The sequence below is a fragment of the Bactrocera oleae genome, chromosome 3 (genome assembly GCF_042242935.1).
Source record: "Bactrocera oleae isolate idBacOlea1 chromosome 3, idBacOlea1, whole genome shotgun sequence".
Lineage (NCBI taxonomy): Eukaryota > Metazoa > Arthropoda > Insecta > Diptera > Tephritidae > Bactrocera > Bactrocera oleae.
In genome coordinates, this window is record NC_091537.1 from 44,615,621 (window position 1) to 44,642,626 (window position 27,006).

At 39.5% G+C, this 27,006-nt stretch overlaps 4 long non-coding RNA genes across 5 annotated transcripts; all 4 read right to left on the bottom strand.

Annotated features, from left to right (window-relative positions):
• Positions 1 to 3,083: 3,083 nt before the first annotated feature.
• LOC138856149 (uncharacterized) lies at positions 3,084 to 8,199 on the bottom strand. The gene is made up of 4 exons (XR_011395210.1): positions 8,041 to 8,199; positions 7,764 to 7,977; positions 6,029 to 7,711; positions 3,084 to 5,971 (listed from the first exon to the last, which is right to left on the bottom strand). It is a non-coding gene; the product is annotated as an uncharacterized lncRNA (long non-coding RNA).
• Positions 8,200 to 8,677: 478 nt separating this feature from the next.
• LOC138856150 (uncharacterized) lies at positions 8,678 to 14,312 on the bottom strand. Its single transcript, XR_011395211.1, has 4 exons — positions 13,410 to 14,312; positions 13,133 to 13,346; positions 11,398 to 13,080; positions 8,678 to 11,340 (listed from the first exon to the last, which is right to left on the bottom strand). It is a non-coding gene; the product is annotated as an uncharacterized lncRNA (long non-coding RNA).
• Positions 14,313 to 16,248: 1,936 nt separating this feature from the next.
• On the bottom strand, positions 16,249 to 19,750 carry LOC118680849 (uncharacterized). The gene is made up of 4 exons (XR_011395212.1): positions 18,798 to 19,750; positions 18,521 to 18,734; positions 16,814 to 18,468; positions 16,249 to 16,756 (listed from the first exon to the last, which is right to left on the bottom strand). It is a non-coding gene; the product is annotated as an uncharacterized lncRNA (long non-coding RNA).
• Positions 19,751 to 23,767: 4,017 nt separating this feature from the next.
• On the bottom strand, positions 23,768 to 24,910 carry LOC118680861 (uncharacterized). 2 transcript variants are annotated; one of them, XR_004976473.2, is made up of 2 exons: positions 24,497 to 24,910; positions 23,768 to 24,435 (listed from the first exon to the last, which is right to left on the bottom strand). It is a non-coding gene; the product is annotated as an uncharacterized lncRNA (long non-coding RNA). The 2 variants fall into 2 exon arrangements; XR_004976476.2 differs by having other exon boundaries at positions 24,493 to 24,910.
• Positions 24,911 to 27,006: the final 2,096 nt, after the last annotated feature.

The following is a 27,006-nucleotide window of genomic DNA, read 5'->3' on the forward strand; positions in this document are numbered from 1 at the left end:
ACCAATATTTATGTACATACTTTTGTCAAACCTTAGACCTTGTTGAATTTGCTCCATATTGACTGGTCCGATTGCTTTGCGCTTAAAGTAAAAAAAATGCGTGCATTATTTCCATTAAATCATCACTTTTATAACACAATATGGCTTTGCAATTTTTTCTTTTAATAAACATTAAAGGATGTGAATATTTTAATGGCAAAAGCAGTTGTTTCACAAATCTTCAACAGCAGTGAGGACAGTATAGATTGGTGAATATATTTTACGTATTCTAATCACTTAAAATTTGATGGAAATAATTCGCTGGGGATGATTCCTTTTTTTGGTTATGTTAAGTTAATTCGATTCTCTCTCCTAGGTCGATTGTGAAAAGAGGATTTCACTTGGACAGCTGTTAACTCCGGTCCGTTATGGCACTTAGAACTCCTATAAAAATTTGTCATAAAGACCTCATAAACCAACATAGCGTCCGAGATATCACTGCCGAGATATATCTGCCTCAGTCTTGTGAAAGCTGGACAATGGAGGGGAAAATGACCGCATGTTTCCACCTCATCTTCTTCCATACAACTTTTACAATTTGCGTCCGCCGACAATCTCCAGTTAAAACTCCTACGATTTATACAAGATGTACTTGGCTAAGGACAAACAGTTTAGTTGATTTCTTACGTTTTACTCTAGGCCAGAAGGATCTGGTAGTCGCACAGCCGCTGAACATCGACCAACGCCTGCAAAGCGTACGCGAGGTGCATAGGTCCAGTGCAAGAGCGCACGATGACAATGGAGATCCGATTCGTACCTACTCCGATGTGAGCAGGGTACGGGTGACTAGCTTGTCGGCTAAGCTAGTTTACAGTAATTCTACTGTGCCAAAGGCACCCAAACGAGTCTGATGATGAAGTAGCATTATGTTCCTTGACTAACATTGAGCGCAGAGTTAACGAGTTCAATGCCAATATCTGCTGTTAGATTAAATGCTTACCTCCCTGAAAGAAGCTTTCTATCAAGAATAAGCTCCAGGTATTTTACCTTAGCAACAGGTTAAGGCGTGAGCCTTGGAAATAGGGGAGATCTGGGATTTTGTACCTCCAAGTAAATAAAACCATTATATTTTTTACTTTGGTTTACAGCTAAGCCGCTTCTATCGCCTACTTGGATACCACGCTGAGGTACTCGTGAGTTAGCTCGTAGACGGTACTTAGAAGAAAGAAACTAAAAGCAACGTCGTGTTACGCAGGCTGTCACCCGACAGGCTCGTTCTTCGAGTTCCTTAAGTAATTCATTATCACCAAGAGCAATGGGAAAAGTATCCCACCATTGTGCACTACCCCACACCGCTATGACCGTTCTGTCACAGAAAAGAACGCTGAGGTTCGATTTCACCTCAAACTTTTCGAAGGCTTTGATCATTGCCTGTGAACGCACATTGCTGAATGCCCCCTCGACGTCGAAAAAGCTGCCTACAGAAAATTTCTTGTGCATATGAGCTCTCTTCTGCCATGACACTACATCGAGTAGAGGTATTTATCGATTTGAATTTGCTGTAGGCATGCTGGGCGCTTAAACGTTTACCGGTAGTTTACAATTGCGCCGGAATAATGCCATAAGTGACAGGAATCTTTAAGGGTTTCAATTGACCCAGGTGACGTTCAACCGAAAGGCCCAAGAAGGCTGAACAGTCCTCTCTAAACTCCCCCAGTGGTACTTCTTCAGCCGAGTGGTTCGACGTAAAGTGATCATCTAGGAGTAGCTTCAACGATTGCTCACTGCTCACGGTCCATTTACCATCAGCATTCCATAGATGAGCTAGTGGAGTAGCTTTTACCCAAGAATGCGCCTAAGCCGTGAGGACTAATGACAGGTACACTTTCGCAGGCTCTCTTAGCTTTCTTCACCCAATCGTCTCCAGAGTAAATTCTACGGGGTTTGTTGAAAGGTCTGCTGCTCGAACATCTGATCTCTGTTAGCTCCGATATCCATCAAAGATATTTCTTTTTCCTTTCTGAGTTTTCGAAGAACAGGAGCTCTCAAGAGTAGTCCTACACGCAAAGCCACGAAGACCTCGACGAGCCACACACGGTGATAAGATCGAGTCTCTGTTGGGTGCGGTTGGAAGAGCTGATCGAAGTTTCTTGCAATATAGGTCCCAATTTGTATTCCTGAAAGTTTTATAGGTTCTGCGTTCTGGGCGTAAAGCATCCAAACTGAATAGAGCGTCTCTGTGATCAGAGGGGGAATGATCGTCTAGAACTTTCCATTCCGAAATTAAGGGAATAATATCCATAGAGGCTAGTGTAACTTGAAGGACCTCCGTTCTGGTAGCAGTCAAAAAAGTGGGGAAGCTCTATTACAAAAAGAAAGGTTTTCACTGCATTTAAATTCAAAAAGTGGCTCACTTCTTGCATTTGTGTCCGAGCTTCCCCCGACGGAGTACCTAAAGCTGACATCTGAGTCAATTATCACGCCGGCTCTTCTTCATCTGGCCTCTACTAGAGCGCTCCTCAGAGATCCGAAGGTAGCTCCACTTCGTCGTCCTGCCGCATGTAGGCTGAGACAAGCCAGAGTTTTCCTGCATAGTTTTGCAGCTTAGTGGGAATGACATGTTCGTTGCTGAAATCAGGTAGAAGAAAGCTTTTAGTTCATTTCTGACCAACAAACAAGTACTGATTCTACCTGTATTACTGGCTGCACAGAGCTTGTGTCTCCTTGTCTTTAAATCAGAAATGCCGTTTTGCTCTTCTCTTCCGTCCCTACTGGAGGCAGCGTGTCATTAGATCTGGCTTTCGTGGGGAGTATTCTGAGGATCACTCTCTCGAAATCATAGCTTTTGGCCTCTTAGAGACACTGAGAGGAGTGAGAGATTCTTTGTTTAGGAGTTTCAGAGATTGCCGATGTGACTTTTCAGTCCTGTCCAGCCTTTTCACTTTCTGGTCTTGGGTGAGAACAGAAGGATTGCAATAACGCAACATCTCCTCGATTTCAACTGGGGTGGAGGGTTCGACTGGAAGCTAGACAAGAGCCCGAGACCGCATCGGGAGATCCGTTCATCGGCACATCTTCCATACTGATGTGCCAAGCGGAACTCTTGCACCTCGGCAGTGGCCAAGGATTTCCCCTGACCACCTTCATGAAAACAGCGGAAGTAGCAATCGCTACCCGCTTCTACTCCTCATCAGAAATGGTCCCATATTCCTTGCTGCGGTCGAAAACGCCAGGTTCTACTGAGCTGCAAGTTTAGCCAGTTCGTTAAACATTGGAGCCGCTCCAAACCGTGGCGTATTGCCGAAGGAGGATTCCTTTGGGCCCTGGTTGATTCCGCTTTTTCATCGTTCGAGCCACAAAACACCCTTTTGATCCATTCAAGTGTGCTAGCATGCTGCTCAATTCCTGTTTAGCCTGATTGCCACCGTATCACTCAAAAATCTTGGCCGCCAACCTGTTTAGCAGCGATCTATCTTCCGGTAAGGTAAGGCTATAAGATGCCAAGGTTATCTTAGTTACGAGGCCAAGGCGAGGGTTGACGCATGCAATGCATTCAGAGCCGACCACCCGAAAGGAGAAGTCATCTCTATGTATACTTACCACACCAACTTAATGATATGCATAAAAGTAAATAGTAATAAGAATATAAGCATATTAATAGAAAGTAGTCATTTGCTTAATTGTCTTCAAAGCATTAACTTGAAAAAACTGCTTTAAAAATTTTGGTGAATGCTTTTTAAAACAGAAGCGATAGGTAACCGTATATTCATTGACACCAAAATTTCTAACTAATTATCTACTCAAACATGAGCAGACAGTTGCGGTACGTAAAAAGATTAGAAGGGTGTTCTTGGTAGATACTCTAAGTACTTATAAACTTATTACTAATTTCTTATAAACATAAAATTGTGTAATATTCTGCTAATGTATCCGTAAATAAGTTACCTGAGGAGTGAAGTATTAATTTTATTGAAGAAAGCTAAATTTTTTATTTTACATAGTTTAGTCCTATTGTATTAGAACCAGACCAAGGATAAAATTTCCCTGAAAGCAGAGTAGAACTTGGGAGCATACTTTCCAAACCATGACGGACAATCCTATAACACTGTAAATGTTAAAATAATTCATTTATCTATTTTGATAAACTGTTTATAAATATTTAAGTATACCTAGACTAGGAAATTATGAAGTATGAAATTTCTTTGAGCAAACAATTTCGATAGAAACATTCAGAAAATATAAAATACAGATAATCGCGCAAATTACAGGCTTTGTTAGTTCCAAAATATGTCAGTGCGAGCAAACGAACAATTCAATAAACTCTTCAACATAGTAGCCAACGTCAAAATCCTAAAATTCGCTCAGAAGAACAATATAGGAATACTCAGTTACTTGGGTCCCGGCGGAAAAATATGTACCGTTACAGAGGAACACAACGTCGGCAGCTTAGTACGAGGGGCAAAAGGGAAGAAGTTTTGAAACAGAGACGTCGTCAGCAGAGTCAGATCCGCCTTCTTGGAGGCAATTTATTCAATCGACAAATTGAAAACGAAAGGCAGTTCCAACGAATATAAAGAATGGTCCGGCCGAAATATGTACTTGCTGTGACGGATTAAAGTTTTCATAGTACAATAAATAATAATTTCAAAACTATTGCTCAAGGTCATCCGAATGCTGCATCAGCCTCTTTTTTGATGCACAAGATAGATTTTTAGAAATACTATATTGGTTGGAGGATTTAAACCCAATTGAAGAACGGCTAATAATGCCTAGATTGTCCTTTAGGAAAATTCGTCCTTTGGGTGTCCTTGATATTTGTTAAAAGTTCCTGTTTTTAATATTCCCACTCCTGTTAATAATATTGGGACATCTCTACCGAGGTCCTTTGATGAGACTCATGTGATACAAATTCACTTAAGAAGGCATTTGGGCTTTAATATCGATTATGTGACTGATACAATACGTCCCGCAAAGAATATGGAAAGCTCGCATTTCTTAGTGAATATTCGTCTGTAATCTAAGCGCAAAATACAAATTAATGAGGATTTATGAATTTAATAATCAGAAAAAGTTATTTTTGTTGCATCTGCCTGGAATTGTTTTACTCAAAATATAACGCATGCGGGCCACGGGTAATAATGAATAAATCAAATTTACTGGATCGATTTGAATAATTATTTTAGTGAGTGACATAGGCATACCATTTATACCCGTGCGAAGCCGGAGTGGGCCGCTATGTTTTAATATATAACGTCCACAGTTTTTCAGTAGTGTATTGAGAATCAGCAGTGCACCCGTACGAAAATGGCTCGGGCCGCTAGTAATGCATATAATACCAATATTTATGTACATACTTTTGTCAAACCTTAGACCTTGTTGAATTTGCTCCATATTGACTGGTTCGATTGCTTTGCGCTTAAAGTAAAAAAAATGCGTGCATTACTTCCATTAAATCATCACTTTTATAACACAATATGGCTTTACAATTTTTTCTTTTAATAAACATTAAAGGATGTGAATATTTTAATGGCAAAAGCAGTTGTTTCACAAATCTTCAACAGCAGTGAGGACAGTATAGATTGGTGAATATATTTTACGTATTCTAATCACTTAAAATTTTTGATCGAAACTTGGTATTAAGTGAAGAACTATATCTACAATAAAATTTGATGGAAATAATTCGCTGGGGATGATTTCTTTTTTTGGTTATGTTAAGTTAATTCGATTCTCTCTCCTAGGTCGATTGTGAAAAGAGGATTTCACTTGGACAGCTATTAACTCCGGTCCGTTATGGCACTTAGAACTCCTATAAAAATTTGTCATAAAGACCTCATAAACCAACATAGCGTCCGAGATATCACTGCCGAGATATATCTGCCTCAGTCTTGTGAAAGCTGGACAATGGAGGGGAAAATGACCGCATGTTTCCACCTCATCTTCTTCCATACAACTTTTACAATTTGCGTCCGCCGACAATCTCCAGTTAGAACTCCTACGATTTATACAAGATGTACTTGGCTAAGGACAAACAGTTTAGTTGATTTCTTACGTTTTACTCTAGGCCAGAAGGATCTGGTAGTCGCACAGCCGCTGAACATCGACCAACGCCTGCAAAGCGCACGCGAGGTGCATAGGTCCAGTGCAAGAGCGCACGATGACAATGGAGATCCGATTCGTACCTACTCCGATGTGAGCAGGGTACGGGTGACTAGCTTGTCGGCTAAGCTAGTTTACAGTAATTCTACTGTGCCAAAGGCACCCAAACGAGTCTGATGATGAAGTAGCATTATGTTAATCTAAGTGAGGACAGACCCTCCTTGACTAACATTGAGCGCAGAGTTAACGAGTTCAATGCCAATATCTGCTGTTAGATTAAATGCTTACCTCCCTAAAAGAAGCTTTCTATCAAGAATAAGCTCCAGGTATTTTACCTTAGCAACAGGTTAAGGCGCGAGCCTTGGAAATAGGGGAGAGGGACGTCTGGGATTTTGTACCTCAAAGTAAATAAAACCATTATATTTTTTACTTTGGTTTACAGCTAAGCCGCTTCTATCGCCTACTTGGATACCACGCTGAGGTACTCGTGAGTTAGCTCGTAGACGGTACTTAGAAGAAAGAAACTAAAAGCAACGTCGTGTTACGCAGGCTGTCACCCGACAGGCTCGTTCTTCGAGTTCCTTAAGTAGTTCATTATCACCAAGAGCAATGGGAAAAGTATCCCACCATTGTGCACTACCCCACACCGCTATGACCGTTCTGTCACAGAAAAGAACGCTGAGGTTCGATTTCACCTCAAACTTTTCGAAGGCTTTGATCATTGCCTGTGAACGCACATTGCTGAATGCCCCCTCGACGTCGAAAAAGCTGCCTACAGAAAATTTCTTGTGCATATGAGCTCTCTTCTGCCATGACACTACATCGAGTAGAGGTATTTATCGATTTGAATTTGCTGTAGGCATGCTGGGCGCTTAAACGTTTACCGGTAGTTTACAATTGCGCCGGAATAATGCCATAAGTGACAGGAATCTTTAAGGGTTTCAATTGACCCAGGTGACGTTCAACCGAAAGGCCCAAGAAGGCTGAACAGTCCTCTCTAAACTCCCCCAGTGGTACTTCTTCAGCCGAGTGGTTCGACGTAAAGTGATCATCTAGGAGTAGCTTCAACGATTGCTCACTGCTCACGGTCCATTTACCATCAGCATTCCATAGATGAGCTAGTGGAGTAGCTTTCCGTGAGGACTAATGACAGGTACACTTTCGCAGGCTCTCTTAGCTTTCTTCACCCAATCGTCTCCAGAGTAAATTCTACGGGGTTTGTTGAAAGGTCTGCTGCTCGAACATCTGATCTCTGTTAGCTCCGATATCCATCAAAGATATTTCTTTTTCCTTTCTGAGTTTTCGAAGAACAGGAGCTCTCAAGAGTAGTCCTACACGCAAAGCCACGAAGACCTCGACGAGCCACACACGGTGATAAGATCGAGTCTCTGTTGGGTGCGGTTGGAAGAGCTGATCGAAGTTTCTTGCAATATAGGTCCCAATTTGTATTCCTGAAAGTTTTATAGGTTCTGCGTTCTGGGCGTAAAGCATCCAAACTGAATAGAGCGTCTCTGTGATCAGAGGGGGAATGATCGTCTAGAACTTGCCATTCCGAAATTAAGGGAATAATATCCATAGAGGCTAGTGTAACTTGAAGGACCTCCGTTCTGGTAGCAGTCAAAAAAGTGAGGAAGCTCTATTACAAAAAGAAAGGTTTTCACTGCATTTAAATTCAAAAAGTGGCTCACTTCTTGCATTTGTGTCCGAGCTTCCCCCGACGGAGTACCTAAAGCTGACATCCGAGTCAATTATCACGCCGGCTCTTCTTCATCTGGCCTCTACTAGAGCGCTCCTCAGAGATCCGAAGGTAGCTCCACTTCGTCGTCCTGCCGCATGTAGGCTGAGACAAGCCAGAGTTTTCCTGCATAGTTTTGCAGCTTAGTGGGAATGACATGTTCGTTGCTGAAATCAGGTAGAAGAAAGCTTTTAGTTCATTTCTGACCAACAAACAAGTACTGATTCTACCTGTATTACTGGCTGCACAGAGCTTGTGTCTCCTTGTCTTTAAATCAGAAATGCCGTTTTGCTCTTCTCTTCCGTCCCTACTGGAGGCAGCGTGTCATTAGATCTGGCTTTCGTGGGGAGTATCTGAGGATCACTCTCTCGAAATCATAGCTTTTGGCCTCTTAGAGACACTGAGAGGAGTGAGAGATTCTTTGTTTAGGAGTTTCAGAGATTGCCGATGTGACTTTTCAGTCCTGTCCAGCCTTTTCACTTTCTGGTCTTGGGTGAGAACAGAAGGATTGCAATAACGCAACATCTCCTCGATTTCAACTGGGGTGGAGGGTTCGACTGGAAGCTAGACAAGAGCCCGAGACCGCATCGGGAGATCCGTTCATCGGCACATCTTCCATACTGATGTGCCAAGCGGAACTCTTGCACTTCGGCAGTGGCCAAGGATTTCCCCTGACCACCTTCATGAAAACAGCGGAAGTAGCAATCGCTACCCGCTTCTACTCCTCATCAGAAATGGTCCCATATTCCTTGCTGCGGTCGAAAACGCCAGGTTCTACTGAGCTGCAAGTTTAGCCAGTTCGTTAAACATTGGAGCCGCTCCAAACCGTGGCGTATTGCCGAAGGAGGACTCCTTTGGGCCCTGGTTGATTCCGCTTTTTCATCGTTCGAGCCACAAAACACCCTTTTGATCCATTCAAGTGTGCTAGCATGCTGCTCAATTCCTGTTTAGCCTGATTGCCACCGTATCACTCAAAAATCTTGGCCGCCAACCTGTTTAGCAGCGATCTATCTTCCGGTAAGGTAAGGCTATAAGATGCCAAGGTTATCTTAGTTACGAGGCCAAGGCGAGGGTTGACGCATGCAATGCATTCAGAGCCGACCACCCGAAAGGAGAAGTCATCTCTATGTATACTTACCACACCAACTTAATGATATGCATAAAAGTAAATAGTAATAAGAATATAAGCATATTAATAGAAAGTAGTCATTTGCTTAATTGTCTTCAAAGCATTAACTTGAAAAAACTGCTTTAAAAATTTTGGTGAATGCTTTTTAAAACAGAAGCGATAGGTAACCGTATATTCATTGACACCAAAATTTCTAACTAATTATCTACTCAAACATGAGCAGACAGTTGCGGTACGTAAAAAGATTAGAAGGGTGTTCTTGGTAGATACTCTAAGTACTTATAAACTTATTACTAATTTCTTATAAACATAAAATTGTGTAATATTCTGCTAATGTATCCGTAAATAAGTTACCTGAGGAGTGAAGTATTAATTTTATTGAAGAAAGCTAAATTTTTTATTTTACATAGTTTAGTCCTATTGTATTAGAACCAGACCAAGGATAAAATTTCCCTGAAAGCAGAGTAGAACTTGGGAGCATACTTTCCAAACCATGACGGACAATCCTATAACACTGTAAATGTTAAAATAATTCATTTATCTATTTTGATAAACTGTTTATAAATATTTAAGTATACCTAGACTAGGAAATTATGAAGTATGAAATTTCTTTGAGCAAACAATTTCGATAGAAACATTCAGAAAATATAAAATACAGATAATCGCGCAAATTACAGGCTTTGTTAGTTCCAAAATATGTCAGTGCGAGCAAACGAACAATTCAATAAACTCTTCAACATAGTAGCCAACGTCAAAATCCTAAAATTCGCTCAGAAGAACAATATAGGAATACTCAGTTACTTGGGTCCCGGCGGAAAAATATGTACCGTTACAGAGGAACACAACGTCGGCAGCTTAGTACGAGGGGCAAAAGGGAAGAAGTTTTGAAACAGAGACGTCGTCAGCAGAGTCAGATCCGCCTTCTTGGAGGCAATTTATTCAATCGACAAATTGAAAACGAAAGGCAGTTCCAACGAATATAAAGAATGGTCCGGCCGAAATATGTACTTGCTGTGACGGATTAAAGTTTTCATAGTACAATAAATAATAATTTCAAAACTATTGCTCAAGGTCATCCGAATGCTGCATCAGCCTCTTTTTTGATGCACAAGATAGATTTTTAGAAATACTATATTGGTTGGAGGATTTAAACCCAATTGAAGAACGGCTAATAATGCCTAGATTGTCCTTTAGGAAAATTCGTCCTTTGGGTGTCCTTGATATTTGTTAAAAGTTCCTGTTTTTAATATTCCCACTCCTGTTAATAATATTGGGACATCTCTACCGAGGTCCTTTGATGAGACTCATGTGATACAAATTCACTTAAGAAGGCATTTGGGCTTTAATATCGATTATGTGACTGATACAATACGTCCCGCAAAGAATATGGAAAGCTCGCATTTCTTAGTGAATATTCGTCTGTAATCTAAGCGCAAAATACAAATTAATGAGGATTTATGAATTTAATAATCAGAAAAAGTTATTTTTGTTGCATCTGCCTGGAATTGTTTTACTCAAAATATAACGCATGCGGGCCACGGGTAATAATGAATAAATCAAATTTACTGGATCGATTTGAATAATTATTTTAGTGAGTGACATAGGCATACCATTTATACCCGTGCGAAGCCGGAGTGGGCCGCTATGTTTTAATATATAACGTCCACAGTTTTTCAGTAGTGTATTGAGAATCAGCAGTGCACCCGTACGAAAATGGCTCGGGCCGCTAGTAATGCATATAATACCAATATTTATGTACATACTTTTGTCAAACCTTAGACCTTGTTGAATTTGCTCCATATTGACTGGTTCGATTGCTTTGCGCTTAAAGTAAAAAAAATGCGTGCATTACTTCCATTAAATCATCACTTTTATAACACAATATGGCTTTACAATTTTTTCTTTTAATAAACATTAAAGGATGTGAATATTTTAATGGCAAAAGCAGTTGTTTCACAAATCTTCAACAGCAGTGAGGACAGTATAGATTGGTGAATATATTTTACGTATTCTAATCACTTAAAATTTTTGATCGAAACTTGGTATTAAGTGAAGAACTATATCTACAATAAAATTTGATGGAAATAATTCGCTGGGGATGATTTCTTTTTTTGGTTATGTTAAGTTAATTCGATTCTCTCTCCTAGGTCGATTGTGAAAAGAGGATTTCACTTGGACAGCTATTAACTCCGGTCCGTTATGGCACTTAGAACTCCTATAAAAATTTGTCATAAAGACCTCATAAACCAACATAGCGTCCGAGATATCACTGCCGAGATATATCTGCCTCAGTCTTGTGAAAGCTGGACAATGGAGGGGAAAATGACCGCATGTTTCCACCTCATCTTCTTCCATACAACTTTTACAATTTGCGTCCGCCGACAATCTCCAGTTAGAACTCCTACGATTTATACAAGATGTACTTGGCTAAGGACAAACAGTTTAGTTGATTTCTTACGTTTTACTCTAGGCCAGAAGGATCTGGTAGTCGCACAGCCGCTGAACATCGACCAACGCCTGCAAAGCGCACGCGAGGTGCATAGGTCCAGTGCAAGAGCGCACGATGACAATGGAGATCCGATTCGTACCTACTCCGATGTGAGCAGGGTACGGGTGACTAGCTTGTCGGCTAAGCTAGTTTACAGTAATTCTACTGTGCCAAAGGCACCCAAACGAGTCTGATGATGAAGTAGCATTATGTTAATCTAAGTGAGGACAGACCCTCCTTGACTAACATTGAGCGCAGAGTTAACGAGTTCAATGCCAATATCTGCTGTTAGATTAAATGCTTACCTCCCTAAAAGAAGCTTTCTATCAAGAATAAGCTCCAGGTATTTTACCTTAGCAACAGGTTAAGGCGCGAGCCTTGGAAATAGGGGAGAGGGACGTCTGGGATTTTGTACCTCAAAGTAAATAAAACCATTATATTTTTTACTTTGGTTTACAGCTAAGCCGCTTCTATCGCCTACTTGGATACCACGCTGAGGTACTCGTGAGTTAGCTCGTAGACGGTACTTAGAAGAAAGAAACTAAAAGCAACGTCGTGTTACGCAGGCTGTCACCCGACAGGCTCGTTCTTCGAGTTCCTTAAGTAGTTCATTATCACCAAGAGCAATGGGAAAAGTATCCCACCATTGTGCACTACCCCACACCGCTATGACCGTTCTGTCACAGAAAAGAACGCTGAGGTTCGATTTCACCTCAAACTTTTCGAAGGCTTTGATCATTGCCTGTGAACGCACATTGCTGAATGCCCCCTCGACGTCGAAAAAGCTGCCTACAGAAAATTTCTTGTGCATATGAGCTCTCTTCTGCCATGACACTACATCGAGTAGAGGTATTTATCGATTTGAATTTGCTGTAGGCATGCTGGGCGCTTAAACGTTTACCGGTAGTTTACAATTGCGCCGGAATAATGCCATAAGTGACAGGAATCTTTAAGGGTTTCAATTGACCCAGGTGACGTTCAACCGAAAGGCCCAAGAAGGCTGAACAGTCCTCTCTAAACTCCCCCAGTGGTACTTCTTCAGCCGAGTGGTTCGACGTAAAGTGATCATCTAGGAGTAGCTTCAACGATTGCTCACTGCTCACGGTCCATTTACCATCAGCATTCCATAGATGAGCTAGTGGAGTAGCTTTCCGTGAGGACTAATGACAGGTACACTTTCGCAGGCTCTCTTAGCTTTCTTCACCCAATCGTCTCCAGAGTAAATTCTACGGGGTTTGTTGAAAGGTCTGCTGCTCGAACATCTGATCTCTGTTAGCTCCGATATCCATCAAAGATATTTCTTTTTCCTTTCTGAGTTTTCGAAGAACAGGAGCTCTCAAGAGTAGTCCTACACGCAAAGCCACGAAGACCTCGACGAGCCACACACGGTGATAAGATCGAGTCTCTGTTGGGTGCGGTTGGAAGAGCTGATCGAAGTTTCTTGCAATATAGGTCCCAATTTGTATTCCTGAAAGTTTTATAGGTTCTGCGTTCTGGGCGTAAAGCATCCAAACTGAATAGAGCGTCTCTGTGATCAGAGGGGGAATGATCGTCTAGAACTTGCCATTCCGAAATTAAGGGAATAATATCCATAGAGGCTAGTGTAACTTGAAGGACCTCCGTTCTGGTAGCAGTCAAAAAAGTGAGGAAGCTCTATTACAAAAAGAAAGGTTTTCACTGCATTTAAATTCAAAAAGTGGCTCACTTCTTGCATTTGTGTCCGAGCTTCCCCCGACGGAGTACCTAAAGCTGACATCCGAGTCAATTATCACGCCGGCTCTTCTTCATCTGGCCTCTACTAGAGCGCTCCTCAGAGATCCGAAGGTAGCTCCACTTCGTCGTCCTGCCGCATGTAGGCTGAGACAAGCCAGAGTTTTCCTGCATAGTTTTGCAGCTTAGTGGGAATGACATGTTCGTTGCTGAAATCAGGTAGAAGAAAGCTTTTAGTTCATTTCTGACCAACAAACAAGTACTGATTCTACCTGTATTACTGGCTGCACAGAGCTTGTGTCTCCTTGTCTTTAAATCAGAAATGCCGTTTTGCTCTTCTCTTCCGTCCCTACTGGAGGCAGCGTGTCATTAGATCTGGCTTTCGTGGGGAGTATTCTGAGGATCACTCTCTCGAAATCATAGCTTTTGGCCTCTTAGAGACACTGAGAGGAGTGAGAGATTCTTTGTTTAGGAGTTTCAGAGATTGCCGATGTGACTTTTCAGTCCTGTCCAGCCTTTTCACTTTCTGGTCTTGGGTGAGAACAGAAGGATTGCAATAACGCAACATCTCCTCGATTTCAACCGGGGTGGAGGGTTCGACTGGAAGCTAGACAAGAGCCCGAGACCGCATCGGAAGATCCGTTCATCGGCACATCTTCCATACTGATGTGCCAAGCGGAACTCTTGCACCGCGGCAGTGGCCAAGGATTTCCCCTGACCACCTTCATGAAAACAGAGGAAATAGCAATGGCTACCCGCTTCTACTCCTCATCAGAAATGGTCCCATATTCCTTGTTGCGGTCGAAAACGCCAGGTTCTACTGAGCTGCAAGTTTAGCTAGTTCGTTAAACATTGGAGCCGCACCAAACCGTGGCGTATTGCCGAAGGAGGATTCCTTTGGGGCCTGGTTGATTCCGCTTTTTCATCGCTCGAGCCACAAAACACCCTTTTGATCCATTCAAGTGTGCTAGCATGCTGCTCAATTCCTGTTTAGCCTGATTGCCACCGTATCACTCAAAAATCTTGGCCGCCAACCTGTTTAGCAGCGATCTATCTTCCGGTAAGGTAAGGCTATAAGATGCCAAGGTTATCTTAGTTACGAGGCCAAGGCGAGGGTTGACACATGCAATGCATTCAGAGCCGACCACCCGAAAGGAGAAGTCATCTCTATGTATACTTACCACACCAACTTAATGATATGCATAAAAGTAAATAGTAATAAGAATATAAGCATATTAATAGAAAGTAGTCATTTGCTTAATTGTCTTCAAAGCATTAACTTGAAAAAACTGCTTTAAAAATTTTGGTGAATGCTTTTTAAAACAGAAGCGATAGGTAACCGTATATTCATTGACACCAAAATTTCTAACTAATTATCTACTCAAACATGAGCAGACAGTTGCGGTACGTAAAAAGATTAGAAGGGTGTTCTTGGTAGATACTCTAAGTACTTATAAACTTATTACTAATTTCTTATAAACATAAAATTGTGTAATATTCTGCTAATGTATCCGTAAATAAGTTACCTGAGGAGTGAAGTATTAATTTTATTGAAGAAAGCTAAATTTTTTATTTTACATAGTTTAGTCCTATTGTATTAGAACCAGACCAAGGATAAAATTTCCCTGAAAGCAGAGTAGAACTTGGGAGCATACTTTCCAAACCATGACGGACAATCCTATAACACTGTAAATGTTAAAATAATTCATTTATCTATTTTGATAAACTGTTTATAAATATTTAAGTATACCTAGACTAGGAAATTATGAAGTATGAAATTTCTTTGAGCAAACAATTTCGATAGAAACATTCAGAAAATATAAAATACAGATAATCGCGCAAATTACAGGCTTTGTTAGTTCCAAAATATGTCAGTGCGAGCAAACGAACAATTCAATAAACTCTTCAACATAGTAGTCAACGTCAAAATCCTAAAATTCGCTCAGAAGAACAATATAGGAATACTCAGTTACTTGGGTCCCGGCGGAAAAATATGTACCGTTACAGAGGAACACAACGTCGGCAGCTTAGTACGAGGGGCAAAAGGGAAGAAGTTTTGAAACAGAGACGTCGTCAGCAGAGTCAGATCCGCCTTCTTGGAGGCAATTTATTCAATCGACAAATTGAAAACGAAAGGCAGTTCCAACGAATGAGGTTAAGGAGAGAAAATAATGTAAAAAAAACTGATTAAACAGATCTCAGAAATGTTTATTTTGAAAATATAAAGAATGGTCCGGCCGAAATATGTACTTGCTGTGACGGATTAAAGTTTTCATAGTACAATAAATAATAATTTCAAAACTATTGCTCAAGGTCATCCGAATGCTGCATCAGCCTCTTTTTTGATGCACAAGATAGATAGGATTTAAACCCAATTGAAGAACGGCTAATAATGCCTAGATTGTCCTTTAGGAAAATTCGTCCTTTGGGTGTCCTTGATATTTGTTAAAAGTTCCTGTTTTTAATATTCCCACTCCTGTTAATAATATTGGGACATCTCTACCGAGGTCCTTTGATGAGACTCATGTGATACAAATTCACTTAAGAAGGCATTTGGGCTTTAATATCGATTATGTGACTGATACAATACGTCCCGCAAAGAATATGGAAAGCTCGCATTTCTTAGTGAATATTCGTCTGTAATCTAAGCGCAAAATACAAATTAATGAGGATTTATGAATTTAATAATCAGAAAAAGTTATTTTTGTTGCATCTGCCTGGAATTGTTTTACTCAAAATATAACGCATGCGGGCCACGGGTAATAATGAATAAATCAAATTTACTGGATCGATTTGAATAATTATTTTAGTGAGTGACATAGGCATACCATTTATACCCATGCGAAGCCGGAGTGGGCCGCTATGTTTTAATATATAACGTCCACAGTTTTTCAGTAGTGTATTGAGAATCAGCAGTGCACCCATACGAAAATGGCTCGGGCCGCTAGTAATGCATATAATACCAATATTTATGTACATACTTTTGTCAAACCTTAGACCTTGTTGAATTTGCTCCATATTGACTGGTTCGATTGCTTTGCGCTTAAAGTAAAAAAAATGCGTGCATTATTTCCATTAAATCATCACTTTTATAACACAATATGGCTTTACAATTTTTTCTTTTAATAAATATTAAAGGATGTGAATATTTTAATGGCAAAAGCAGTTGTTTCACAAATCTTCAACAGCAGTGAGGACAGTATAGATTGGTGAATATATTTTACGTATTCTAATCACTTAAAATTTTTGATCGAAACTTGGTATTAAGTGAAGAACTATATCTACAATAAAATTTGATGGAAATAATTCGCTGGGGATGATTTCTTTTTTTGGTTATGTTAAGTTAATTCGATTCTCTCTCCTAGGTCGATTGTGAAAAGAGGATTTCACTTGGACAGCTATTAACTCCGGTCCGTTATGGCACTTAGAACTCCTATAAAAATTTGTCATAAAGACCTCATAAACCAACATAGCGTCCGAGATATCACTGCCGAGATATATCTGCCTCAGTCTTGTGAAAGCTGGACAATGGAGGGGAAAATGACCGCATGTTTCCACCTCATCTTCTTCCATACAACTTTTACAATTTGCGTCCGCCGACAATCTCCAGTTAGAACTCCTACGATTTATACAAGATGTACTTGGCTAAGGACAAACAGTTTAGTTGATTTCTTACGTTTTACTCTAGGCCAGAAGGATCTGGTAGTCGCACAGCCGCTGAACATCGACCAACGCCTGCAAAGCGCACGCGAGGTGCATAGGTCCAGTGCAAGAGCGCACGATGACAATGGAGATCCGATTCGTACCTACTCCGATGTGAGCAGGGAACGGGTGACTAGCTTGTCGGCTAAGCTAGTTTACAGTAATTCTACTGTGCCAAAGGCACCCAAACGAGTCTGATGATGAAGTAGCATTATGTTCCTTGACTAACATTGAGCGCAGAGTTAACGAGTTCAATGCCAATATCTGCTGTTAGATTAAATGCTTACCTCCCTGAAAGAAGCTTTCTATCAAGAATAAGCTCCAGGTATTTTACCTTAGCAACAGGTTAAGGCGCGAGCCTTGGAAATAGGGGAGATCTGGGATTTTGTACCTCCAAGTAAATAAAACCATTATATTTTTTACTTTGGTTTACAGCTAAGCCGCTTCTATCGCCTACTTGGATACCACGCTGAGGTACTCGTGAGTTAGCTCGTAGACGGTACTTAGAAGAAAGAAACTAAAAGCAACGTCGTGTTACGCAGGCTGTCACCCGACAGGCTCGTTCTTCGAGTTCCTTAAGTAATTCATTATCACCAAGAGCAATGGGAAAAGTATCCCACCATTGTGCACTACCCCACACCGCTATGACCGTTCTGTCACAGAAAAGAACGCTGAGGTTCGATTTCACCTCAAACTTTTCGAAGGCTTTGATCATTGCCTGTGAATGCACATTGCTGAATGCCCCCTCGACGTCGAAAAAGCTGCCTACAGAAAATTTCTTGTGCATATGAGCTCTCTTCTGCCATGACACTACATCGAGTAGAGGTATTTATCGATTTGAATTTGCTGTAGGCATGCTGGGCGCTTAAACGTTTACCGGTAGTTTACAATTGCACCGGAATAATGCCATAAGTGACAGGAATCTTTAAGGGTTTCAATTGACCCAGGTGACGTTCAACCGAAAGGCCCAAGAAGGCTGAACAGTCCTCTCTAAACTCCCCCAGTGGTACTTCTTCAGCCGAGTGGTTCGACGTAAAGTGATCATCTAGGAGTAGCTTCAACGATTGCTCACTGCTCACGGTCCATTTACCATCAGCATTCCATAGATGAGCTAGTGGAGTAGCTTTCCGTGAGGACTAATGACAGGTACACTTTCGCAGGCTCTCTTAGCTTTCTTCACCCAATCGTCTCCAGAGTAAATTCTACGGAGTTTGTTGAAAGGTCTGCTGCTCGAACATCTGATCTCTGTTAGCTCCGATATCCATCAAAGATATTTCTTTTTCCTTTCTGAGTTTTCGAAGAACAGGAGCTCTCAAGAGTAGTCCTACACGCAAAGCCACGAAGACCTCGACGAGCCACACACGGTGATAAGATCGAGTCTCTGTTGGGTGCGGTTGGAAGAGCTGATCGAAGTTTCTTGCAATATAGGTCCCAATTTGTATTCCTGAAAGTTTTATAGGCTCTGCGTTCTGGGCGTAAAGCATCCAAACTGAATAGAGCGTCTCTGTGATCAGAGGGGGAATGATCGTCTAGAACTTTCCATTCCGAAATTAAGGGAATAATATCCATAGAGGCTAGTGTAACTTGAAGGACCTCCGTTCTGGTAGCAGTCAAAAAAGTGGGGAAGCTCTATTACAAAAAGAAAGGTTTTCACTGCATTTAAATTCAAAAAGTGGCTCACTTCTTGCATTTGTGTCCGAGCTTCCCCCGACGGAGTACCTAAAGCTGACATCCGAGTCAATTATCACGCCGGCTCTTCTTCATCTGGCCTCTTCTAGAGCGCTCCTCAGAGATCCGAAGGTAGCTCCACTTCGTCGTCCTGCCGCATGTAGGCTGAGACAAGCCAGAGTTTTCCTGCATAGTTTTGCAGCTTAGTGGGAATGACATGTACGTTGCTGAAATCAGGTAGAAGAAAGCTTTTAGTTCATTTCTGACCAACAAACAAGTACTGATTCTACCTGTATTCCTGGCTGCACAGAGCTTGTGTCTCCTTGTCTTTAAATCAGAAATGCTGTTTTGCTCTTCTCTTCCGTCCCTACTGGAGGCAGCGTGTCATTAGATCTGGCTTTCGTGGGGAGTACTCTGAGGATCACTCTCTCGAAATCATAGCTTTTAGCCTCTTAGAGACACTGAGAGGAGTGAGAGATTCTTTGTTTAGGAGTTTCAGAGATTGCCGATGTGACTTTTCAGTCCTGTCCAGCCTTTTCACTTTCTGGTCTTGGGTGAGAACAGAAGGATTGCAATAACGCAACATCTCCTCGATTTCAACCGGGGTGGAGGGTTCGACTGGAAGCTAGACAAGAGCCCGAGACCGCATCGGGAGATCCGTTCATCGGCACATCTTCCATACTGATGTGCCAAGCGGAACTCTTGCACCGCGGCAGTGGCCAAGGATTTCCCCTGACCACCTTCATGAAAACAGAGGAAATAGCAATGGCTACCCGCTTCTACCCCTCATCAGAAATAGTCCCATATTCCTTGCTGCGGTCGAAAACGCCAGGTTCTACTGAGCTGCAAGTTTAGCTAGTTCGTTAAACATTGGAGCCGCACCAAACCGTGGCGTATTGCCGAAGGAGGATTCCTTTGGGGCCTGGTTGATTCCGCTTTTTCATCGTTCGAGCCACAAAACACCCTTTTGATCCATTCAAGTGTGCTAGCATGCTGCTCAATTCCTGTTTAGCCTGATTGCCACCGTATCACTCAAAAATCTTGGCCGCCAACCTGTTTAGCAGCGATCTATCTTCCGGTAAGGTAAGGCTATAAGATGCCAAGGTTATCTTAGTTACGAGGCCAAGGCGAGGGTTGACGCATGCAATACATTCAGAGCCGACCACCCGAAAGGAGAAGTCATCTCTATGTATACTTACCACACCAACTTAATGATATGCATAAAAGTAAATAGTAATAAGAATATAAGCATATTAATAGAAAGTAGTCAAAATTTTTAAAGCAGTTTTTTCAAGTTAATGCTTTGAAGACAATTAAGCAAGTCTTCAAAGCATTAACTTGAAAAAACTGCTTTAAAAATTTTGGTGAATGCTTTTTAAAACAAAAGCGATAGGTAACCGTATATTCATTGACACCAAAATTTCTAACTAATTATCTACTCAAACATGAGCAGACAGTTGCGGTACGTAAAAAGATTAGAAGGGTGTTCTTGGTAGATACTCTAAGTACTTATAAACTTATTACTAATTTCTTATAAACATAAAATTGTGTAATATTCTGCTAATGTATCCGTAAATAAGTTACCTGAGGAGTGAAGTATTAATTTTATTGAAGAAAGCTAAATTTTTTATTTTACATAGTTTAGTCCTATTGTATTAGAACCAGACCAAGGATAAAATTTCCCTGAAAGCAGAGTAGAGCTTGGGAGCATACTTTCCAAACCATGACGGACAATCCTATAACACTGTAAATGTTAAAATAATTCATTTATCTATTTTGATAAACTGTTTAGAAATATTTAAGTATACCTAGACTAGGAAATTATGAAGTATGAAATTTCTTTGAGCAAACAATTTCGATAGAAACATTCAGAAAATATAAAATACAGAAAATCGCGCAAATTACAGGCTTTGTTAGTTCCGAAATATGTCAGTGCGAGCAAACGAACAATTCAATAAACTCTTCAACATAGTAGCCAATGTCAGAATCCTAAAATTCGCTCAGAAGGGCAATATAGGAATACTCAGTTACTTGGGTCCCGGCGGAAAAATATGTACCGTTACAGAGGAACACAACGTCGGCAGCTTAGTACGAGAGCAAAAGGGAAGAAGTTTTGAAACAGAGACGTCGTCAGCAGAGTTAGATCCGCCTTCTTAGAGGCAATTTATTCAATCGACAAATTGAAAACGAAAGGCAGTTCCAACGAATGAGGTTAAGGAGAGAAAATAATGTAAAAAAACTGATTAAACAGATCTCAGAAATGTTTATTTTGAAAATATAAAGAATGGTCCGGCCGAAATATGTACTTGCTGTGACGGATTAAAGTTTTCATAGTACAATAAATAATAATTTCAAAACTATTGCTCAAGGTCATCCGAATGCTGCATCAGCCTCTTTTTTGATGCACAAGATAGATAGGATTTAAACCCAATTGAAGAACGGCTAATAATGCCTAGATTGTCCTTTAGGAAAATTCGTCCTTTGGGTGTCCTTGATATTTGTTAAAAGTTCCTGTTTTTAATATTCCCACTCCTGTTAATAATATTGGGACATCTCTACCGAGGTCCTTTGATAAGACTCATGTGATACAAATTCACTTAAGAAGGCATTTGGGCTTTAATATCGATTATGTGACTGATACAATACGTCCCGCAAAGAATATGGAAAGCTCGCATTTCTTAGTGAATATTCGTCTGTAATCTAAGCGCAAAATACAAATTAATGAGGATTTATGAATTTAATAATCAAGAAAAAGTTATTTTTCGGAAAACGAAACAGATTTCCCATGATAATATCTCATGTAATAATGTTTTCGTTCTTTCCAAAATATTCTTATTTTCACTTATACTCATTTATTTTAACTTAACTCTCTTTATACGGTACATATTTCTTATGATAATCTTTTAGGTAATAATATTTCCATGCGACCTGTACCTGCAGAGCTATTTCAAAGACAGAGAAGAGCGGACAAAAGTCTCTTTTGGACAATATTCCTGTAAAAAACTTGGAATATAACCGTTTAGTTATAGTGCTAGGTGAAGGACAAGGACTAATTAATATACCATAAATTAAAATAATAATTGAGAAGAATTGTCATTTGGAGCAATGACAGTTGTGCAGAAATAAAGGGTGTTTTTTTTTAGAGGTATAGAACTTTAAATTGCAATAAAACAACGATGACATGAATTTTATTTATCCAAAAGATAATATTGTGGCATTACATTTTAAATATGATTTCTGGCATATGACCGCCACGGCTCGCTCGGATGTAGTCCAATCTGTCTGTAGTCTTTCAATAAATCGATTATGGCACGAGCTGTGTGACATGTTGCGCCGTGGACATCATGGTGGTTCAATTCAGGAATAAAAAAGTTAGTAATGGCTCTATATCGATCACCACTGACTGTAACGTTGTGGCCATCAACGTTTTTGAAGATGTACGAACCACTGATTCCACCAGCTCATAAAGCGCACCAAACAATCAGTTTTTCTCGATGTGACGTTGTTTCGACATACACTTGAGGATTAGCTTCACTCCAAATGCGGCAGTTTTGTTTGTTGACGTTGCCATTCAACCAGAAGTGCACTTCATCATAAAATGAACGTAGTGCTCGATACGTATTCCGCACAGAACCATTATTTTCTGCGTGAGTCTATTCATGATGAATTTCCAGGCCATACTGAGAATAAATCACTTGACAGCTGTTAAATCGGTCGCTATCTTGAACAGTAATGCCAACTTAAAGTTCTATACCTCGAAAAAAACACCCTTTTATAGTATGATAGTACGTTCTGAAATTCGCCGCTTTGACAGGAGAGACTAGATTTTAGTCTAAACCTCATATCGCTAATAAATGAATTTCTGTCCTCTGGTTAACGTTTTCCACATCAACTCAATAAACATATTTATACAATATTAAATTTATCCTTTTCGGTTGAGTTGATATCACATATATCTAATTTGAAGATGTTTTTGTAAAATTTTGGCTGACGCGAACTAAAATATGGCAGTAAAATTAAGTCAAAGCTAACTTATTCACGGCTTCTTTGAATAATGAATGCTAATTCTTTTGCAACATTTTTATACTCTCGCAACTTGTTGCTACAGAGTATAATAGTTTTGTTCACCTAACGGTTGTTTGTATCACCTAAAACTAATGGAGTAAGATATAGGGTTATATATATATAAATGATCAGGATGAAGGGACGAGTTGAAATCCGGGTGACTGTCTGTCCGTCCGTCTGTGCAAGCTGTAACTTGAGTAAAAATTGAGATATCTTTATGAAACTAAGGTTCAAAATTAGTTAGTGGGCCTGGCACCGCCCACTTTTAGGTGGAAACCCATATATTGGGATCTGCTTAACCGATTTCAACCAAATTCGGTACATAATATTCTTCTCATATTTCTATGTTATAGTACGAAAGTGGGCAAAATCGGATTACAACCACTACTATTTTCCATATAACATCATTTTAAATTCCATCTGATTTTTCAAATCAAGCAACAATGATTATATCGGCGTAAAACTTTGCGTAAATAATACGTTTAAGGCATGCCACCATGCCATGTGACCAAAAATTATCTAAATTGAACCAAAACTTTTCAAGCTCCTAGGTACTGAATATGTGGACCCCAGTGCCTATAGTTGACTTATAAAATGTTCGGTTACATCCGAACTTAGCCCTTCCTTCCTTGTTTAATATAAAGTTTTGCCAGCACCTGAAGGAATTTTCCGCGCTTTAATTATTGCAAGTTGCAAGAATATAAGATTTTCGGTTACACCCTTTCTTACTTGTTTAGTAATATTTTTGTAGCTTGCAACTGGGTGTCGCATGAGTTTCAAAGCATTTTTATTAGTCGATTTCTTACCAACACGGTTATAAAAAATTGTTCTTATTTGTTAGATGTGTTTCCGATCGTAACATTATATCGAATTACATCGATATTTTTTTTCATTTAGAAATCTAATGATCTCCAATTTATGTTGGTTAACACCGTTGGCATTCCATATACAAATATTAAATTGCGCTTTGATTAAATCTTGAATCATATTTTGCATTGTATTGTGTCATATATTAGGTAAGATTTAAAATCATATTTTAAACACTTCCGCTTGGTTGATTTTGAGGCAATTGCATTTGACCGGTATTTCCTTTCACCGCCTTTGCAAAACGTCCATGGACTACATTATTCTTAACATAACCAGGCTGTGATTCCCCCGTATGTCCAAAAAATTAGGTGAATAGTTAAAAATTAGATTGCTTTTGATAGGTGATTAATTCGAACATTTATTTAAACGTTGTGATCATTTATAAAAGAATGTTTTCTCGCTTTTGTAGATTATCATGAAAAAAATGGCGTAGCTATTGCCACTTTAATTTTCAAAACATTGGAAAATCACAACATTCCTTTGGAAGATTGCTGTGAATAGGGCTACGATAATGGTAGTAATATGAGCGGTAAATATAAAAGAACGAAAAATTACATCCAGCTTAAAAATAAGCAAGCAGTTCTTTCCCCCTATGGTGCCCATACGCTGAATTTGACTGGAGTGACTCGGCTAAATGCTGCCCTGAAGCAATAACTTTTTTTGGTGCCGTTCAAAAATGTTTCAATATTTTCGATAGCATCACATATATTTTGAAATTCTGAAATCCAAAAGCCCCAATTCATTTCCCTCCCTTTCTAATACAAGGTGGTCTACCAGAATGGTGGCCGTCAAGTCATTTGCAAAAAATGTTCCCGAGTTGATAAACGTTTTGAACGAAGTTAAAAAACTCAACCTTACAGCAGAAACTCGTCGGGACGTTGATGGAATTTTGAAATAAATGAGCAAATTAGACTGCGTTTTGAAGGCATTCATATGGTTTAACATCCTTCAGTCAGTCAATGAAAGAAACTTAGTTCTTCAAGAGATCAATGCCACCTGAAATTAGAAATAAAGAAAGCCTTCTTGTGGATTTAAAGCACGGAAATGACATACATACATGAAGAAGTGGATGGAAATTGCAGTAAAGAAGAAATTGAATTCAAAAGAAACACTCTCTATGTCATACTTGACAGCGTTGTCTCTGGAATAAAGAGAAGTTGCCCAATGAAACTATTCACCTCAGACACGTTTACGATCAAAATTTTGTAACCCGGTTTACTCCATAAAACTTATAGAATGACAACTTATTCAATGCTCGAATATTAGTAAGACTTTTCCAAAATATTTGCATCGCTTTGAGAATATTTTGCACTTCTGTGTTGTTGTTATTAAAGATATAGTATAAAAAATTTTGAGGCCTAAACTTTACCGCGATAGTTACTTTTTACGATTTTTTAAAAATTTTAATTTTTTCATTTTGGCAAGTTTTTAAAAGTTTTTTTCAAACAAATTTTTTTCTCATACCTCTAAGTGTTCTCTTAAAACGCATCAGCTTTCTCTATTTAATATACAGTAGTTTCTGATATATTGAATAGATAAACTCATAAAATCGGAAAAACAAAGAAATTTTCAGTTTTGCATAGCACTTAGGAAACATTTTTTCTTTTGGCGAAATTTCGTTTTATGATAAGACAAAACTTTGCACTATAATTGATTCGATTCGGTGGGGGTCCCGTCCAACTATTTTTAGCTACACTGTACCTAGATGTAGAATTAGCCAAGAAGTTGGATTTGCAAACTATTATGGACGCATTCACTGTTGCCAAAGCTCGAAAAGTTCATTTCTAAGTTTCAAATAATTGAAGATTGGAGTGTTTTAAACTGCATGTTCAAAATCTTATTCATGGTCAACATATTTCAAACGAATTATTTTTTCATTAATTAGATCGATAATTCATACATTCTGGTATTATCTGAAATATTTTTTTGGACTGAAAATATAGTTGGGAACTGATTTATACATAATTGATTTTCAAAATCGTACAAAACAAATTTGTTCCACCCAACATCAACAAGAAAGCAAATTTAATACAGGTGTGATGAGAGCATAAACGTTGTATTTGACTTATTCTTCAAAAAAACTCATTGAAGTAGTAAGTGAGATGATATTAGAAACATTGCTGTAGAGGGGTGTCCCCACCTTTCCATCCCTGGTCCCGGTTTTTCTCTCGGCAGACCTGCTTGTTGGGTGGTTTTTTTTGTTGGAAATATGTATCTGGCACAGAAACATCTGCGCAAGTGGCAGTCTATTGCTGCATTGGGCTCCATCTTTCGGAAGCAAGTAACGCCGAAATATTTATAAATACCTCTAATCCTACGGAACGTGTTCGAATGGTAAACCCTACAGCGGAACTTCGGAACCTTCTTTCAGGTTCCACTGAAATGTTCGTAGCTGGTATTTCAGACAATTATGTTCAGCGACCCAATCAGTTAGAATCTCTTTGCTTAGCTGATTTTGCATCAATGTACAAATTTGTTAAATCCAATAGAAGAGCTAAAACAGTGATCTTGAGGAAGAAGAGGAGGAAGATGATAATTTACCAGAAAGTAGTGTTGTTATGTTTCTTAGAGATGGTAGTAAGCTTGTTAAAAAATAATCCAAACCATTTATAATAGGGTATAAAGGTATAGAAGATTTAGCTCAGATGGAGCCAGAGTAGAGTATTTCCGCGAAATGGTTATGCTTTGCTATCCACGACGGAATTAACAGCAAGATTTTACTTAAAACGATAACGAACGGACTTGCATAATACATTATATTTTAATTGAGGAAAATCAAAATAAAAGGAATATGTCTTAGAAAGTCTTTATAATGAAACAGAATTATGACAAGGTGCGTAAGATGAACTGCCTATTGTGGAAAATGAATTCAGAATGTTAGCACTTCCGAAAAAAAAACCCAAATATAAATATGCTGGAGTTGCATGGTGAAAATTCAAGAAATAATGCGACTGAGTGCAATATGAGACTTATTAAACAACCCCTTTTAATTCCAGTAGGGAAATTATTTTCATTAGTTCAAAGTCTAAATATTAAATAAAGAATCCAGCTATTACATTTGATGCAACAGATAAAAGAAAGTGGCCGATTTTATGAGTTCGTTGGTGGCGGAGCATGTGTAGGACAGATTCGTTGGATCTCTACAATGTATCAAACCCTTGACCATCGATTCAATTATACATCTGGATCCAATCCAAGCATTTTGAAAATTATATTTTGCGCATCTCCAGGTAAATCAGCATGCACATAGACTTACACTGCACTTAATATTTGCTTTACCTGTTAATCAATTGAAGCCACTTAGCAATGATATAATCAATTCAATGTTTTTTAGACATAATTGATAAAATACCGATGGTAGGTCCTCGTATGTTTAGCTTTGTTTATGCAAGATTGAAACAAGTTTTCACAATAAACAGACCTTTCGGTTGCATACCGATCATAGTGTTTGGTAATTTGAAGCAACACTCATTTGTTGGAGATAAGAGGATATTCTCTCCCAATCCCAATGATGCATACAGCATGTTAGTTGGTTCCCCTTTGTGGGAGATGTTAAAATACTTTGAA